Here is a 6,408-nt window from a genome sequence, read left to right on the forward strand (position 1 = left end):
GTGTTCGATAAAGGTCTCTTAGCTCCTGTTAGCTGATGTTTTTCTTTAATTCTTCTTTAGTCTTGTTGATTTCTAATTATTTCACCAATTACAGAGGAAGGGGTTTAAAGCCTCTGTAACTGTGACTTTATCTCTTTTTGCATCTATCAGTTTTTTTTAATTGAGGTATAAGTGAGTTACAATGTTGTGTTAGTTTCAGGTGTACAGTAAAGTCTTTCTTTTTCAGATTCTTTTCCTTTATAAGTTATTACAAGATATTGACTATAATTCCCTGTGCTATGCAATAAATCCTTGTTTTTAAAATCTGTTTTATATGCAATAGGTGTACCTCTTAGTCCCAAGCTCCTAATTTACCCCTTACTCCCCATCCCCTTTCCCTTTAGGAAACCACAGCTTTGTTTTCTGTGTCTGTGAGTCTGTTTCTGTTCTGCAAATAAGTTCTTTTGGATCTTTTTTTAGGTTCTACATGTAAATGATGTCGTAATTTTTGTCCACCTCTGTTGCCTTACTTTGCTTGGTATGAGAACCTCCATGTCCATCAAAGTTGCTGCTAATGAGATTACAGCATTCTTTTTTACTGAGTAATAGTTCAACAGACTGTAAAGAAGGCAGAGAGCTGAAGAATTGATGCCTTCAAACTATGGTGCTGGAGAAGACTCCTGAGAGTCCCTTGGACAGCAAGGAGATCGAACTAGTCAATCTTAAGGGAAATCAACCCTGAATACTCATTGGAAGGATTGATGCTGAAGTTGAAATTTCAGTATTTTGGTCATCTGATGCGGACAGCTGACTCGTTGGAAAAGTCCCTGATGCTGGGAAAGATTGAGGGCAGAAGGAGAAGAGAGTGTCAGAAGATGAGATGGCTGAGTGACATCACTGATGCTCTGGATATGAATTTGGGCAAACTTCAGGAGATAGTGAGGACAGAGAGGCCTGGCATGCTGCAGTCCATGGAGTCACAAAGAGTTGGACACGACTGTGTGACTGAACAGCAACAATAGTGCATTGTGTAGATCTCTATCTCTACCTATTTTTATGTTGCTATGTATATATACATATACATATATATATTTTACATATATATATACATGTATATATATATATCTTTATCTATCTCTCTCTCTATATACACATATCTTTATCCATTCATTTGTCAATGGTTGCTTTCATATCCTTGGCTAAATAGTGTTCCTATCAACATTGGTCATCTATCCTCTCTTTATCCTTTGTCCAATCTTTAAAGGAAGAACTCTGCAACATTGGGCTTGAGACTAGAAAGTGGCATTTTCTAAACCAGTTTTGGCTCTGGGCATCAAATGTAGGTGGAACCAGAAGGAGGGTCCAGTGCTAAGTTTATAAAAGCAGGAGACAAGACCTCTTGATGTTTACTATCTTCACAACTGCTGCAGTTCTTGCTGGAGCAACCTCGTTTCCTTTTCCCTGGAGGCTGAGATTTGCAGCGGGCAGGGGACAAGTTGAAAGTATGTAACATCAGGGTTTCTTGTGCAAAAACAGTGGGTCAGGAGTGGGGGTGGAGTGAGGGGGTGGGAGGCACGGGGGATGGCTAAGCCTCCACACGTTCTGGGGAAGGTCCACCCAGGAGAAAGACGGATGGGCCAGGACTATTTCGGATGGGCCAGGACTATTTGGAAGTATCAGCTATGGCCCTGGGACTTTGACCTTGCTAGGGTGTGGGCCTCAAAAATCAGTTTTACTTTTCAGTTGACAGTACCATGTTCTAGACTCTGGGCTAGACCAGTGAAGTCCGGAGGGGGATGCTAGTCAGGCACAGGATGGAGGGGAGGAGAGGAGAGAAGCAGGCCTGCCTGGAATGTTCTGGCCCCACCCACCCCTGTGCTCTAGTTTAGAAGCAGCAAAGGAAGGAACTGCTGCCATAAACAAAGAGAGGACCCATATCAGTATCACTGTTGTCAGCCACGTGGACTCTGGCAAGTCTGCCACCACCACAGGGCATCTCTTTTAAAGTGTGGGGGAGCAGCAAGAGGACCACCAAGAAGTGGAGAAGGAGGCAGCTAGGCACCTGTGGTGTTGGTGTCTAGGAGTGGCGGGACTATCGCCACTAGATGATCATCCCCACAGTTGTCCGGGTTCAAGGGCCAGAAAGTTGAGTGAAAGGAGGGAAATGCCACCGGGGTGACTCCGCTGGAAGCTCTGGAAGTTCTGGACTCTAACCTCCTGCTTACTTGCCCCCTCAACAAGGCCCTGAGGCTGCATCTGCAAGACTGGAGGTGAGGCGACTGGACTTCTTGAGGAATAGAGTTGAAGGAGCTCCAGTGTCAGACTTTCCAGGGTTCAGATCCTGACTTGCTATCTGGGATAAAGTGTCAAAGCCCCCAGCATTTCCAGTTTATCTGATACACCATAAATTACTAGTCATTGGATTCAGCACTTCCCATGGGTCCTGCCCAGGTGGAGCTAGTGGTAAAGAACCCACCTGCCAATGCAAGAGACACAAAAGATGAGGGTTCGATCCCTGGGTCAGGAAGATCCCCTGGAGGAGGGCATGGTAACCCACTCCAGTATTATTGCCTGGAAAAATCCCCTGAACAAAGAAGCCTGGGTACAGTTCATGGGGTTGTGAAAAAAGTTGGACACAACGGAGCACGCATGCGCCAGTCCTGCAGGTGACCTTGGTCTTTAATCTCTGGTACCAAGAAAGCCAGTTCTCACTGGGTGGGTCTGGAATTGTTCTGGCTGCCTGCCCTTCTCCTATCGCACATGCACTGTCTCTATGCCTGTGGGCTCCGTGGAGACCAACTTCCTGAAACCTGGCATGGTTGTCGGTTTTGCCCCCAGCAATGGCACCACGGAGGTCAAGTCTGTGGAGATGTAGCATGAAGCTTTGCCTGGTGGGTTTCAGCGTGAAGAATGTGTCTGTGAAGGATATTCATCTTGGCTTTGTGACCAAGATGACCCGAAGGAGGATGACCGGAAGGAGGAAGGAAGGAGGCCGGAAGCTTTGTGGCGCCGGTAAGTTCCCTGGGAGGTCAAGGGCCTTGGTGGTCGGAGGTGGTAGAAGCACTTGTAAGTATTAATCCTAATTTCGAAGGAGGCCCCAGGTTGGTCCAGATTTGGTGCCAGATCACAGGTGCCATCAGACCTCTTCTAATTATTTTCCTCCCCACTTCCCCATCAGGTGATCATCTTGAATCACGCGGGACAGATCCACACCAGCTATTCCCCAGTGCTGACTGCCACACATCTTGTGCAAGTTTGCTGAATTGAGGGAAAAGATCGACTGGTTCTCTAGCAACAAGCTGGAGGACGACTGAACAAGGCCCTGAAGTCGGGCAGTGCGGCCATTGTGCAGATGGTTCCCAGCAAGGCCATGTGTGTGGAGACCTTCTCTGAATACCCAGTTCTAGAAAAGCCAGGGACTGATGATGGCTGCTGAGCCCTGGGAAGGAAAGGACCTCTGACTGAGGCCAAGGAGTCTTCCCTTCTGTGCCTCATTCTTCCTTCCTCTTCAGGCCATTTTGTTGTGCAGGACATGAGGCAAATGGCGGCCATTGGAGTCATCAAGGCCATGGATAAGAAGACATCCATTGAGGGCAACGACACCAAGTTAGCAGTGAAGGACAGCAAGAAATGAAACATGTTTTCTTCCTGGCCATTTCCTTGGCAATCTCCACTATATAAGACACTTTTGTGTATTTACTGAGTAAAATTAATAACAATGCTTAAACTTGCTATCTATCCTGGTTTCTTCCAATGAAGAAAGCACAAGGTCAGTGAGGAACCTCTGGGTTGATGAACAACTAACTCAAGGCCCGTGGGCTTCAAAGTGTTTTACCACCCAGAGGTCTATACCATCCTTTTCCTGTTTCCCTCACACTTAAAAGTATTTTTACAATGGCATAATGCCAATAGGCTAATCCAACACTACAATGTATGTCCCTCTCACCCACCTTCTCTTTAATATGTAATTTTTTTTTTACTAAATATAGTTGATTTACAATGTTGTGTTAGTTTCAGGTGTGCAGCAAAGTGATTCAGTTCTTTCTCTATGTGTCTCTATCTATATCTATACTTTTTCAGATTATTTTCCATTACAGGTTATTACAAGATATTGCCTCTAGTTCCCTGTGCTATATAGTAGGCTCTTGTTGTTTATCTATTTTATGTACAGTAGTGTGTATCTGTTAATCTCAAACACCTAAATTATCCCTCCCTGCCCCTCTCCGCTTCCCCGTTTGGTTAACCATGTTTCTTTTCTATGTCTGTTTCTGTTTTGTAAACAAGTTCCTTTGTACAATTATTTTTAGATTGCACATATGAGTAATATGATATGATATTTGTTTGTTTGCAGTTGACTTCCTTTACTTTAGTATGAAAAGCTCTACATCCATTCATATCCTCTCCTCCCCTCTATTCTGTTCCTTCCCAGCATGCCCCTCCCCACTTATAATGGAAAAGAATCTGAAAATGAAAAAAAAAATGTATGTGTATATACCCATATATACATATATATATATATATGAATCACTTTGTGGGACATCTGAAACTAAAACAACATTGTAACTCACTTATACTTCAATTAAAAAAAAACTGATAGACGTGAAAGGAGATATAGACAAGTCAGATATAGAGAGTTTTAAACCCCCTTTCTCTGTAATTGGTGAAATAATTAAACAGAAACCAGTAAGACTAGAGAAGAACTCAACAAAGATATATGCTAACAGGAGCTAAGAGAACTTAACTGAACACTGTACCCAACAACAGCAGAACACACACTATTTTCAAGCACCCATGGAATATACACTAAAACAGACCCTATTCTGAGTCATGAAACATACCTCAACAAATTTTAAAAGAGTTGAACCATACAAAATATGTCCTCTGAGCACAATGGAATTAAATCACTATCAGTAACAGTTAGGTTATAGGAAAACCTACAAACGTTTGGAATCTAAATAATGCACTTTGAAATAATCCATGGGTTTGAAAAGAAGTCTAAAGGGAAATAAAAATGTATATTGAATTTAATGAAAATGAGAACACAACCTATTAATATTTAGGAATGCAGCTAAAGTAATCTTGAGAAAAACCCATATAGCAATAAATACAGGTACATGCAACAACTTGGTTGGATCCCAAGGGCATTGTGCTAAGTGAAGAAAGCCAGTCTCATAAGGGCACATACGGTGATTCCACTTGGATAGAATTCTCAGGAAGACAAAATTATAGAGATGGAGAGAAATTGGTGGATTTCAGAGGTTAGAGCTGGTTGGCAGGGGTGGGTGCATGTGATATAAAGGGGTTGCATGAGGGAGGTCTTTGTGGTGATGGAATAGTCCTGTCATCTTGATGCTGTAGTGGCCACACAAATCTATATGTGTGTTAAAATGGCATAGAGCCATACACACACAGACACACACATATTATACCAATGTTAAATTTCTGTTTTTTATATTGTACTATAATTAGGTGGACTGGAATGCAAAAGTAGGAAGTCAAGAAACACCTGGAGTAACAGGCAAATTTGGCCTTCGAGTACAGAATGAAGCAGGGCAAAGACTAATAGAGTTTTGCCAAGAAAATGCACTGTTCATAACAAACACCCTCTTCCAACAACACAAGAGAAGACTCTATACATGGACATCACCAGATGGTCAACACCAAAATCAGATTGATTATATTCTTTGCAGCCAAAGATGGAGAAGCTCTATATGGTCAGGAAAAACAAGACCAGGAGCTGACTGTGGCTCAGACCATGAACTCCTTATTGCCAAATTCAGACTTAAATTGAAGAAAGTAGGGAAAACCACTAGACAATTCAGGTATGACCTAAATCAAATCCCTTATGATTATACAGTGGAAGTGAGAAATAGATTTAAGGGCCTAGATCTGATAGATAGAGTGCCTGATGAACTATGGAATGAGGTTCGTGACACTGTACAGGAGACAGAGATCAAGACCATCCTCATGGAAAAGAAATGCAAAAAAGCAACATGGCTGTCTGGGGAAGCCTTACAAATAGCTGTGAAAAGAAGAGAAGTGAAAAGCAAAGGAGAAAAGGAAAGATATAAACATCTGAATGCAGAGTTCCAAAGAATAGCAAGACGAGATAAGAAAGCCTTCTTCAGCGATCAATGCAAAGAAAAGGAGAAAAACAACAGAATGGGAAAGACTAGGGATCTCTTCAAGAAAATCAGAGATACCAAAGGAACATTTCATGCAAAGATGGGCTCGATAAAGGACAGAAATGGTATGGACCTAACAGAAGCAGAAAATATTAAGAAGAGATGGCAAGAATACACAGAAGAACTGTACAAAAAAGATCTTCATGACCCAGATAATCACGATGGTGTGATCACTGACCTAGAGCCAGACATCCTGGAATGTGAAGTCAAGTGGGCCTTAGAAAGCATCACTACGAACAAAGCT

The 6,408-nt window shown here is 42.6% G+C and overlaps 1 pseudogene; it reads left to right on the top strand.

Annotated features, from left to right (window-relative positions):
• Window positions 1-2,855: 2,855 nt before the first annotated feature.
• On the top strand, window positions 2,856-3,613 carry LOC104994609 (annotated as a pseudogene).
• Window positions 3,614-6,408: the final 2,795 nt, after the last annotated feature.

Source organism: Bison bison, unplaced genomic scaffold (genome assembly GCF_000754665.1).
Source record: "Bison bison bison isolate TAMUID 2011002044 unplaced genomic scaffold, Bison_UMD1.0 scf7180017864262, whole genome shotgun sequence".
NCBI classification, from domain to species: Eukaryota; Metazoa; Chordata; class Mammalia; order Artiodactyla; family Bovidae; genus Bison; species Bison bison.